This window comes from Ambystoma mexicanum, chromosome 12 (assembly GCF_040938575.1).
Source record: "Ambystoma mexicanum isolate Mex_15411 chromosome 12, UKY_AmexF1_1, whole genome shotgun sequence".
Taxonomy (NCBI): domain Eukaryota; kingdom Metazoa; phylum Chordata; class Amphibia; order Caudata; family Ambystomatidae; genus Ambystoma; species Ambystoma mexicanum.
In genome coordinates this window covers 591,388,839-591,401,017 of record NC_090936.1, presented here as the reverse complement: position 1 = coordinate 591,401,017, position 12,179 = coordinate 591,388,839, and the positions used below count along the sequence as shown (strand labels likewise).

General features: G+C 49.6%; 1 protein-coding gene across 1 annotated transcript in view; it reads left to right on the top strand.

The window, feature by feature from the left end:
• The window catches only part of PPP1CA (protein phosphatase 1 catalytic subunit alpha), a 200,333-nt gene that overhangs the window by 109,077 nt on the left and 79,077 nt on the right, over positions 1-12,179 (top strand). The window lies entirely within an intron of this gene.

The following is a 12,179-nucleotide window of genomic DNA, read 5'->3' as shown; positions in this document are numbered from 1 at the left end:
TGCTGGAGTTTGGATTGGGGGGAGGGTCCTTGTATGAATGCAGCGGAAGAGCACCGATTCAGGCAGCCCATATGTACAGCATTGATGCACCACTGAAGTTGGTTAAACAGAACTATCCTAGCCAAACCAGTTGCGCTAAGCTGCCTGTACAGAGATCTGGGGGTTGCAACAATCCTTATCGCAGAATCCATTGTACAGTGAACATTAAGTCCAGTCCCCACACTCTGAATAACCGAAAATAATTCACTCCAATTAATTGCAAGAGCACTACACAATTGTAGAAGGGTTGTAATTGTAGGGTGCGCATTTGTGGAAAGTACTGGCAAAGCCAGTGTATGAAGTCTCATGTGCTGTCGCCTGTCCACAATTTTGGGGAGTATTGTATACCTTGGCAGTGAGCATGGGAGTTTTGCTCTTGCAAGGACTACTACTCTGCTCAGAATTTCTCGTCACTCCTGTTAGACCTGGGGTGCCTGGGCCAGTGCTTCTGGTTTGTTTACCTGGAGAAAGTTGGGGGTAGGGTGGGCTCCAGTGTGCATAAACTCCAGCACTAGCCTATTTCATAACTGCATAGATGGTGTGCAGTGAAAAAGGCTGACTAGGCTCTTGGCAACCAGTGATTTGAAAATGTTTGCAAAGAACTTGACCTGCATCTATGCCAGCACCCAAGATGTGTCCCAGTTGAAGGCCTGGGCTTCTCATGGTAAATGATGGTGCCTCACGGTGCAATAATGGGCTGAACCCTACCCAGTTAGTGATATGGGGACAATCACCTTGTCAGGGTGCCCCATAAGACATTATTGTTCGCATATCAGTGTAGGTCTTTAAAGGTTTACAGACTTGGTATTCTCCAAGCAGTTCAGTGAGCATTATGTTGCAAGAATCAAGGAGGCTTGCTCACCTAAACTTTAGCTCAACTGAAATCCAAATCACCTAGATATTCTTGGGCCACCTCCGCTTGCCTCGATCTTTGCAGAAAGAGGCAAAGGAAAGAGTCAGAAGCCATAGTGTTCCCACCGGCAGAAACACAAACTGGTCCTTGGACTACAGAATGGTTCGTAGATGACTAGAGAACAGTTCAAAGTTGCAATGGATAAAGTTTCATGCTTTGTCTCGTTTATGGACCAATACCAAATTAAACAAGATCCTGGAGTTTGAAGAGAATCAGTCTAAATCCCCCTGGCGTACCGCTCAATCATTGATGTTACTGAGCAACCACTACACATTACAGTACTCTTGACCCTCTGTACGAGGGTGGTAATGACCAAGGGACTTGATATGATGCCTTTAATGAGCCTACCAGCCATGACCTAGATCCTGACTTTTCCAGTTTGCTGTCTCCTTATGTTGCAACTGATCAGGGTTGCATTTGGAAAGGCCATAGATGACACTTAGTAAAAAAAAAAAGAACATGAAACATTAACAGTAGGACAAATATCCAACAAACCCTTTATTCACTGGCGAGCTTCAATACCTGAAGTTCAAATTCGGAGCCAAGAGGCCACAAGAGCCCATCAGGCAGAATCGCCACTTGGTTCTAGTCCAAGTCCCTTCCCCTGCTTCGCACCGGTCTTTTCGTCCATGCATGGGAGAACAAAGCATAGCACCAGTGGGTGGTAACAGGGGCCATGGGAAATTCAGTGGAATTCCTAGAATGACCTTGCCACCATCTTCCAAGGTGAAGTAGAATGTCTCAAGAGCACTCTGCTACAGAAGGAAGTGGTGGAGCTGGTTCCACTTCTAGAGGTAAAGTTATTAAATTTAATTCCGTGTCCCAATAAAAGATCTAACCATGCACCCTGTCTTAGACCTGTGTCCTACAAACACATGTCAGGCCACATAAAATGCAGGATGACAATACTGCAGGAAGTAATGCCTCTTTTGAAACCAGGACTACAAAGCAACATTGGACATGAAAGATGCAGACGTTCATAATTCAATGTTGCCACCGTGCAGAAAATGCATTGGGTATAAGGTGGGAACATCACACTACCAATTTGAGGTGTTGCCCTTCGGTATTGCCTCAGCACCAAGAGTTTACTATACTACTTGCAGCACTAGCCGCACACCTGCGCTGGCAGTCCATTCCAGGGTACCCTTACCTAGACTGGCTAATAACTGGGGGGACACTCCTCAAATGTGTCTACAAAATACTCGGCAGACAGGCAATCTCTTTTCAATTGGACTTCTCAAGCAACAAGGAAAAAATCCAGTCCTGTGCGCAGACAATGTCTAGGGGTGCTAAATCGAACCAATATGCTTGCCCCCTACCCCATGCCAACAAGTGGGTCCAAAACATGCTATTTAAAATCCCTCAGTATGTAGCCGGATGGCTGTGCGAAAGGCCATGTACCTTCTGGGAATTGAGGTGTCCTGAATTTACCTTGTGCCACACGTGTTGTGCATGTGTCCTATGCAAGGTGGTTTGCGAACAATGTTCTTGGGCAAGCGGTCTTTGGGACATTCTAGTGGTGGTTTTGCGTCCTCTCGTTCCATCACTGCAGTGGTGGACAAATCTTTTGAAGGGCAAGCCATTCACCACCCCTGCAGTCTAGGCCAATGTTAAAACACTCATTGCTATTGTGGTGGGGAGCACATATTCCCCCATCAAACCGCACACTGGGTGTGGCCAGGAGCATTGGCAAAGAAACATCCATCAGAACCATTGGCAATGTTCATAGCTTTCAAACTACTACTGGGGAAGACTGTCCGCGCTGTCCAGACTAGCCCAGCCCATTTATTATGGGCTCTCAACATGTGTTCCAGGGTAATGCAATTCTGACAGACTTGCTAAGCAGAGTGACTTAACTGCCATTGGATTAAGAGTGACAATCTCATGCAACTTCCTACAGAGTCTTCACAAACTGGTTGCAAAGAGACCCAGGTCTGGAAAACCCCAGAGAATGCACTATGCCAATCCTATGCATCCAGGTATCCCCAAACAGAATCCAAGGGGTTTGCACCATAAATGATCTGGACAGGGAAATTGGAGTATTGCGCCCCCCCGCCCCCACAAACTGGACCAGGAACAAGTCCACATGATCCTGATGGCTCCTATGTGGGCACATCCAACATGGTTTCACACCTGTTGAAAATGTTTGTCCTCTGATAAAACTGCTGTGCCCTTTCAACATTACAACTACATCCCGTTCCCTTTCCTCCATACTTGTGGGACATTGTCCTTCAGGACGGGACCAGAGCACTGTTGTAAAGCATCAAAAATGTTTTTATTTTTTACACTGGGCCACCGCACATTGTCATAACAGCACCACCCTGAGCTCCACCTGTGCATCTCCCTTCAGTCCCCTTCTCTGCATGGTTGGGGCTGGACGCACTAGCATCACAGGGCATTTTTCTTTATCCCTTGTCCTTCCTTCCTATTCCGGTTCCAGTCATCTAGTCCTCAGTCTATGCCGGAGCATCTGGGGTTCGTGCCCTGTTCATGCGAACATCATTTCGCGAGGGCAAAGCCCCACTCTTTACCTAGAGTGTCTAGGCCGGAACATCATTGGGACTCACTCATGTCCGGGCACTCAGCAGGTTTTTCAATGCATTCCTCCACCGCATTTTCAGCTTTTCGACTGGAAGAATGCCTGGTAAGTTCTTTACTTTTTAGGGTGCCCCAGCCAGGGGACTCCTTCAAGGGTCTTCCAGAACCAGGAGGGGCTCGTAGCTCTGTTACCAAGAGCATCCATGAGGTGTCCCACAAGGGGACCTAATGGGCACAACGGAGGTTCCTGTAGTGGGCCTGCCAAAATGGACATTGTTCTGAGGTTCCCCATCTTTGGGGCTAACGATTAGCCCAGTTCTTCTGTGGCTCCGGATACTGGGGTTCCAGAGTTACTTCTCAAGGCCTCTTAAGGGAGCGATACGTCCTGGGTTACATCCCGAGGTTCCCGCTCTTGGGGCTAAATCCAGTACCAGCAGAGTTGAGGTACATTCCTCAACCTTCCACGCTCAGGTTTGTGGTGGTACCATCTCTGTCGAGGGGGCAAAGAAGACAGGCCTTAGAGTACCGGCTCTGCAGAGGTTCCTCATTGGAGGCTAATTTTGGGGCAGTTCCTAGGGTGTCCAGTGAACAGCCTAGACCTGCCAGTACCAGCCGGTCGAGGATCCTTGTTTCAAGGCTAAAATGTCAGACCCCTGACTCCTCTGAGGAGACCGTTGCCTCACCTTTGGCTGTGATGCAGTCACCTCAGGTGTTGACAAAATGGCAGCTCAACCTCCACGGTGGCCATTTTGTCTACCCCTCTTACCCCAACGTTAATTATGGCTGGTGCTGGCGGGAGGAGGGGGATTCCTTTTGGGTCCCCCCACACCATGTGGATAACAAAACCTGTTCTGCCTTTCAGTGGATTGGTGCGCTTTGGCACTGCTGCCTCAGTCTTGCTCCCTCCTGCTTCCGCACCCCTGATCTATGTGGACCCAGCCGGTGCAGGACCTTCCTGGTAACCATCCTCGTGTTCATGGGAGTATGCCCCTTCCCAGCGACTTCTGCCCACTCGAACGTTTAGACCTTTGTCTGAGGATGCATTTTTTGGGGGGGCGGAAATCAGACGCTCATGCATTCTGATACCATGAAGGCGTACTTTAAGTGTCTTTTCAGGCAAACGTTTCCTGAAATTCCTGTACTACCTTCTGTTCCTTTGCAGGCCCCGATGGTGCCTCATCCTCCACCTCTACTTGCTGGACCTCCTCCATCACTGCCTCCTCTGCTATCCCGATAGAAAAAACATTGGGTGTACCGCTAGACAACACTTTATGACCTGAGGCGCCATGTGGAGTGGATCAGTCTCTTGCTTCACTGGATGAGGGCCAAGCGGATCAGGACAGCGATTAACAGCCCCCTCTACCAGAGCATTTCATAACTGGGTGCCGGATTTGATGGCTTTGCTTGATATTACAGTGCCCAAGGCCCCCACTCCACAGGAAGGGGTGCTTTCTTGAGCCTTTATCACCGCAGGAGCCCACTGGCCTGTTCCTCCAGGAGGACATCTTGGTTGAGGCCTGCAAAGTCTGGGAGAAACCCCATACTGGGCTGCATCTCAAGAGGATTGATGCTAGATAAAAGCTTCACTCCTCGGAAGATATAGCCTTGTTGGCTTGTCCCCTCCCATGGTCCGTGGTGGCAGCAGCCACCCTCCAGGCCTCTACATCCTCCACTCCAGCGGCCCAAATCCTCCAAGTTACCTGCAGATTGGCATTTGACAAACCGGCTTTGAAGTCTTCTAGCCTGTGTTTCCACAAGATCTACTGGAGGCTGCGGCTCACCACGTAGATAACTCTGCTTGGGGCCTCATGGTCAGGGTTGATATTTCCTGCCAAGTGTGGCTCCATGCAACAAAGTTCTCAAAGGAAGTGCAGGACAAAGTGCTGGACCTTCCCTTTGATAAGGAGGAGTTCCATTCCTCCACAGATGAGGAACTCACAAAGACTAAGGCGGGTACTCAAACCGCCAAGTCTTTATCGGTCCTGGCGAAAGCTCCAGCTAAAGCCCCTTATACACAGAAGTCACGGTCCCAAACTTGGTCCTTCTCTGGGTTCAGGGGGTTTCAGGATATCTGTGTGCCATCTGAAGCTCTGGTTGGCGGGCCCTGCCATAAGCAACAAATGCAAGGTGGCCGGTTTTTCTCTCAGCCAGCAGCCGCCTCTTCAGGGATAGGTAGTCTCCCTGCTGACAAATCTAAATGATCTTTTGTTGGTCGAACGAGACTCCGGTGGGAGGATGAATCTCATCTGGAGGTGTGGCAGACCATCACCGAAGAACGATGGGTTTTGTCTGTCACTCAGGCGGGCTTCTCCTTGCACCTCCCCCACACCCCCCATACCCGACCCTTCAACCCTCCCTTCCAGCAGACCAGGCTGCCCACCCTCAGAGCTGAGGTACAGAAACTTCTAGACCTCCAAGCTGTGGAGCCTGTTCCCCCTCAGGGAGCAAGGCGAAGGCTACTACACGTCTGTTCAGGATCCAACCAGGCTGGCCTGGGCACTATCTTTCCCAGTTCATATCTCTTCCCCAAGAAGTGCAGGATGATCACGTCTTGCCAAATAAAGGCCTTGCTTCAGAAGTGTGATTGGCTCAGCATAGTAGACCTTCAGGACACCTACATGCACATTCTGATTTGGAGCCTGCATCAGAACTATCTGCGGTTCTCCCTGGGAGAGGGACACATCAGTTCTGTTTGCTCCTTTTTGGTCTCAGCTCGGCGCTGCGTGTCGTTACAAAGATGTCGGTCCTCACAGCTTGCCTGAGACCGAAGGCGATTCATGTATATCCATATTTGGACGATTGGTCAAGGCTGTCTGGACAAGGACTGAGCAGGAGCCAATCTTCAGTCTCTCCTTCAGCTCCTGTTTCTTCTTGGGCTGTCGTGAATTGCGGGCATCGTCTGGTCTCTCAACCTGATTTTCCTGGGTTTCTGTTGGAATACGGTCAGTACCAAGGTGTTCCTAACAGTGGACAGGATTGCAGACCCATCGACCACGTGTCTGCTATTCCTCCAGTTCTCTCGCATGATTGCCTGGTGGTTCCAAAGACTTCTGGGTCTCATGGCCTCTTGCGTGCTGACTCGGCCTCTTGCGTGTCTGAAGATGGTACTCTTCTAGCTCTTTGGAGCTTCTGGTCTCTGGCAACAGATCCAGATTCCAAGATAATCCCAGTTTCATCCTGCATGACGTCAGATCTACAATGGTGGTCCTCGACCAACAACCTTTGAGTGGGGGTCTTCCTCCAAGAGCCCTGCCAACAAGTGACTGTGCCCATGGAGACTCCTTCGGGGGTGGAGGGTGGGGAGCGATGCTGTCACCTTGAGGTTTTCGACCTATCGACTGCTCAGGACAGGCTGTTCCACATCAATTATCTGGAACTCCTGGCTGTGTTCCTGGCACTCAAAGCTTTTCAACTGTCCATCACCAACAAGGTAGTCCGTTCGCACTAACCATTCTTTGCTGATTTTTACATCAGCAAGCAGGGTGGCACCAGGTCACCTCTCCTTGTAGACCTAGCCATACAAATTTGGGACTGGGCCATCCAGCACAATGTCTGGCTGCAGGCTGTACACATCCTCGGTCACATCCATGTAAGTGCAGACTCACAGTGCCGTCAGTCGGCAGCCAATTAAGAGTGGGAAATGAACAGCGATGTCCTCTCCTACATTTTCCACCGATGGGGTACTCCAGAAGTGAACCTCTTTGCGACTTCTACAAACGGGGAAACTTCCTCCTTTATGCAACCAGGGACTGCCTCGGAGCGTCCTCCTTGGGAGACTCCCTCGAGATCCTGTGGTACAAAATTAAGGCTTATGCTTTTCCTCCATTGCCTCTGATTCATCAGTCGCTCTGCAAGCTCAGCAGTGCATCAAACTGCACTCTCCTGTTCATAGCTCCTTGGCCAGCCAGATTCTGTTTTTTGGAACTTCAGCATCTGTCATCTGTCACTTCTTCCTCCACTCAGATTGCGGCTGATTCCCGACCTTCACCAGAGTGATCACCAGCTGTGGCACCCCTCCCCACAATCTTTCAGCTTGGCTGCCTGGTGCCTGAATTCAGATTTTTAGAGCAGTTTAATCTGTCCGAGGACAATCTGCATTATCCAAGCGGCCAGAAAACCTTCCATGAGGGCTCAGTATAGGAGCAAATAGCAGTTTTTGCCACTGGTGCCTAGGTAAACAATTAGACCCCAGGCACGCTATGGTTGACACTGTTCTGTCCTTTGTGTCACCTCGCAGCTTCGGGCATTCATGTTCTGTCTTTCAAAACTATTCTTGATGCTTGTTAATCTGCTTGGAATCGCATGCTGTGCCTATGGTCCGACATGAGTGGTAACCCGCAGAGTATTGCATCTTGTCTTTCTAGGATCGAAAGGGGGCGTTTGGCATAGGCATGTCTGTCACTATCCCTACTGTGACGTGTAGTGTACCCCAAATCGCACATGTGCCTTTTTTTTCCACCCAGATTACTGGTCTCCCTAATGCGGAGCTCTTGCATAGAGATACCATTATTGTCCTCATCGACTTTGTCGTTATTCCTGTTAAGTCACTTCGACTGTTGAATCCTGTGAAACAACGCCAAAGACTGCTGCAGACTTTTGACACCTGTTGATCCCGGCAGCGCTGCCGTCCACGTGGCCGGGCCTTCTGGCTGGCCTACACAGTAGGGAGAGTAGGGAGAGTGGGGTTGGGGTGGACAAATCCACAAGTATGCCTTTCCTCTTTCACTCTCTCTGCTCCCTAGGTTTTGTCATTTCTCTAAACTTCTTTCGCTATGGAAAAGATGCCATTTAGATTGTGTCCCTTGTGCAGGGCCAAATGTCCTTGGAAGGACTAGCGCACTCAGTACAACAATTGTCTGCCCCTCGACCACAACGAAGCGAATTGCGCAGCCTATAGACTCCTGCACCCTAAGATGCTTAAGAAGCGCCGCTTAAAGCAGTGGGCAGCCTACGGAATGTCCAGGCTGAATGTTCTTCCCCTGCTGTTGCAACCGCTGGGGAACTAGCGATGACCAGGCCTCCGTGTCGGAAGCCATTGACCTAACTGCGGACTGCTCTCGGTCCGCAAAGCCGTCCCTGAACCCACCAGGCCTGACGCGAGTCACGCTATTGGGGAAAACACCCAGCGACCGGGGCGCACACGATCAGAACACCAAGCACACAACCCAAGGGTCTACTTCTGCGGCACTGTCCAAGCGTACCAAAGCACCAACGAAACCATCAATCTTTGACATCCTCTGATCGGCAGCCTTCCCCGCAACCGCAGTCGTGGCCTGCGACTGGCCAATCCAAAGTAAAGGGCGCTAACAGACGTTTAGGTGCTCCAGGACGTGCAAACCCTGCTTAAGCCCCAGGTGACAGCTAAATACACCGCTCAGACCCTGGTGGTTCAACCCCCCCCCCCCCCCCCCCCGTTCATCATCCCACACACCCCTGGGTTCACCCAGTGGCATTGAAATCCACCGTTAATCTGGTAGACCACCCAGATTCTCCAACCATTGCCGAGAGCATCTCAAGGATTACTTCAGTTAGACTGAAGGAGCGGTCGAAGTACAAAACTTCTGAGACATGTCAAGGGACACAGCACCCTGAACCCCGCCAGGACTATGTTGAGTGCTGTACCTTTGTCAGGCACTTTAGAAACTCTCGACACCACAGGGAAGATGAACCCTTTCCTCGCCTGGACCCCTCTGGTTCATCCTCCTGAACCAGGGAAAAATTTGAGGATGTATGGCCAGATTAGAAAAATGTCTCACATTCTGATGCCCCTGCTCCCAAGAGACCTCGAAGACTTCCTTCTACTCTTGTATCCAAGTTTCAAAGGACCTTGGAAGATCCACATGAGTTTACTTTGGTCCTAACAGATGAGGATGTTATGGATACTTATGATCAGGATCAAGATGGCACTTTTCTGGAAAACTAAAATGTGGATAATCAGACGGGTCTTATGGACAACTGGGAGGACAGCCATCAGGTTGATGCTCAAGCCTGGACGTCCCCTACTCCCACCCAGGACCCCGATGTCCTGTGCATAGATTGCCCCCATCCACTAAGGCTTGGCAAGCCTCCCCAGTGGACGACCAGATGGCGTTCCACACTATCTAGAAGAAGGCAGCTGACCATTTTCAGATCTCCACTCAAGAGGCCTTACCAGATTCTGGTTTTGTGGAAAATGTACTCAAAGAGAAACCTCAGGCCAATTCCTTGTTGAACTCCCATCAGGAGATTGGCACCTTCTTTGACGCCATCCCAGACCAGGGCAGTGAACCCTAGGGTGGAGAAGCTGTTTCGGCCTTCTCCAACCAACGGTGCCTACATCAAGGGTCATGCCACTCCAGATTCGTTAGTGGTTACCACTACTGGAAAACGGGCTGGTGTTCCCCCGTCTACAGGAGAGGCACCACCCGATCAGGAATCCAAGAGACTTTATGCACTGGGTAAAAGGGTAATAACGGCTGCTGTGTTTACTACCCATATAGCCAATAACACCACGCTATTGGCCAGCTATGCAGACGTCCAGTGGAACCTTCGGCAAGAAGGCCTTCAGGAAGTGCCAACCTACATGGACCAAGTTGCTCGCCATTGTTTCCGAAGGCAAGCAGGGGAACCAAAATGTGCTCACTCTGCATGCTGCCGAGACAGCGGGGCGAACCCTGGCATAAGGTACCTTGCTCAAGGAACCTGCATGGCTGAGTAACTCTGGTTTCAAGCCAGAGACCCAAGCAGCGCTGATTACAAACCAGTTTAGGCGACAAACCTGTTTGGCAAGGCAGTGGACGATGTGCTTAACTGCCAGAAAGAACATGAAACACTGAAGTCTATTCAACAAAATTACCCAGAAACCCTCCCCTCAGATGAAGCGGCTCCTGCTGGTCCTTTTGTGGGCAGTCTGGTTTTTCCCAGAACCAGTACAATGCAGGAAACTGGAATTCGGGTGAAGGTCTAAAACCTCCATGACAGTGGCGTGGGAAGGGTAGAGGATGAGGTTCCAACCCGAGGCGCTCCGTCCTCTGGTCACAAATGACCTGCAGATCCAGGTCCCCTCCCATGCAACCACGGTCAGGGGGTGGCGGGGGGTGTATAACATCCCCTACCATGCAGTACGGAAAGATAACAGACCAGTGGGTACTCAAGACAGTCGCCCACGGGTACTGTATAGAATTTGCCCAACCACCCCAATTCAGACTGCCAAGGTCGCGACTATTGACGCAGGACCCCCTGCAAATCCTACTGCAAGATGTGCAGACCCTTCTAGGAAAGGACGCCATAGAAGTCGTCCCTATTCTACAGGTAAACGAGGGTATGTATTCGGTGTACTTCCTTGTACCCAAAAAGGATCTCACATGCACCCTGTGCTAGATTTGCGCCCAGCAAACAAGTTTGTCAAACCAAACAAGTTTTGTATGCTCACTTTACAGGAAGTAACCTCGCTGTTGAAACAAGGGCATTACATGGCAACACTGGACATGAGATGCATATTTTCATATTTCACTGTTGGCGCATAGAAAATAACTAAGGTTCATGATGGAGGACAAGCACTATCTGTTCAAAGTACTCCCCTTCAGCATTGCCACGGCACCAAGGGGGTTTACAAAGGTACTGGCAGTAGCGGCAGCGCATCTGCCCAGACTATCTGTCCTGGTTTACCCTTACCTCGACTGGCTCATAACGGGGGAGTCCTACGAAACATGCCTACTGAACACTCCGACAATAGACCTCTGATTCAGCCTGGGATTCTCCAACAAAGAAATCCAGCCTAGACCCCAACAGTTTCTAGCGGCTCTAATTCCGACACATACGGCCTCGTCTTCCCCTCCAACGAGAGGTTCAAAACATGTTTCAGATCCCTCCGTATGTAACCAGTCGGGAAGTGACGGTACGAAAGGCCATGCGACTGTTAGGAATGATGTCCTGCATTTACTTAGTTCCTCAGGCGCGTCTGCGCATACATCCCATGCAAGAGTGGCTCAACAGCCAGTGGTGTTACAAAAGGGAAAGCCCTGCAGGTGGAACCTTGGGCTAAGTGCAAATATGGTGGTGTGGTAGCCGCCAATAGAATTAAAACATTTCTAGAATGTAGAATGTAGTATTTGCAATGAATTGAGTTGGTGTTAATACTAATCACCAGGAACCCAGCATGCAAGTAAATTGAGTTGTGCTCACATGCAGAGGGGGGGGTAGCAGGACTGTTTATGAAATAAATCACAAAACTGTTATATACCCCATAAATTTGGTGCCATGTGTTTATGTACATGTGTTGTAGGTAGGAATCAAATTAACAATGTCAAAACAGCTAAGGTAGTCATTGTGAATGTGTAAACAAGAAATGAAGACACTATTCATATCCATATGAAAGCACAGCATAACCAAGCGTAAATCCTACAATAAGAGTGGCTAACAGTACTGATTTGACAAGACATTACTCTTAGCAAGAGACAATCAATTCCTGATGTTTGAATACAATGTTCAAATGTGGCCACTACCCATTTAATGTGTAACATTTGAATACAAACCATTAGTTTTATTTCCAAACAATCAGTTTGGTTTTCCTTCTACATTGGACCTGAAGTAGATTTATCTCATGCCTAGCAAAGTGACATGCTCACAAGTTAGTAAGTGTTCCCTTTAGCATAATGTACTTAACCTGTGTGATTTTGTTTTTCCTTATTAAAACTTTCTGTGCAATACT